A 727-nucleotide genomic window follows, 5' to 3' on the forward strand; every position below is an offset into this window, starting at 1 on the left:
AAAAATTCCATCGTGCCGAGGCACTAAAATCATTGGGTTGTGACATGCCCCCTTGCCAACGGCACAGCTGGAATTTTAGACACATGAGCATGTTAGAAGGGATTTTCGTTTAAGCTAACACCGTAACTAAATCCGTAATGCTATTAGTTGAAGGATACCATGAAACCATGGGCGATCGTGTGGTAGGGATGGTAGAGAGATCTAATACGTAAATAGTCTTTTGATTGCTTCCTTGACCAAGGGAATTTGTCACCTTACAAATGTAAGTCCCGCCATGATTGTGGGTTAGTGAGCTATTGAAATGCAGAGTATTGTTTACAGACAGTAAGCCTTTAGGCCATTGTCCATCTAGTCTAGCCCAAGTAAACTTTATAGGTGGCGGATTAGAATTAGCATTACACTTAAGCTGAACATTTTTTCCACCGAGAACCCAATTTCCGTCATAACCAGTTATTGATACTTCAGGGGCATATTGAATGTCTAATACGTGAGAGTATCTTATTTCTTTGTTTAAAGCTGGGTGTTTCACAATACAAGTTATACGCCTTCCCCTCACAAATTTAGTGGGAATGATCTTATATTGGCTTATAACTGTTACCGTTCTATTTGGAAAGGAAATTGAACTACGCTCCATTTTACCGAAGTCTCCTTCCCAACTTATATTTGCAGCGGGTTTCCCAGTGGCTGGGGCACACCAGGGGGGGCCTGCTCAAATTTTTACACACTC

The sequence above is a fragment of the Alligator sinensis genome, unplaced genomic scaffold (genome assembly GCF_000455745.1).
Source record: "Alligator sinensis unplaced genomic scaffold, ASM45574v1 scaffold1485_1, whole genome shotgun sequence".
NCBI lineage: Eukaryota > Metazoa > Chordata > Crocodylia > Alligatoridae > Alligator > Alligator sinensis.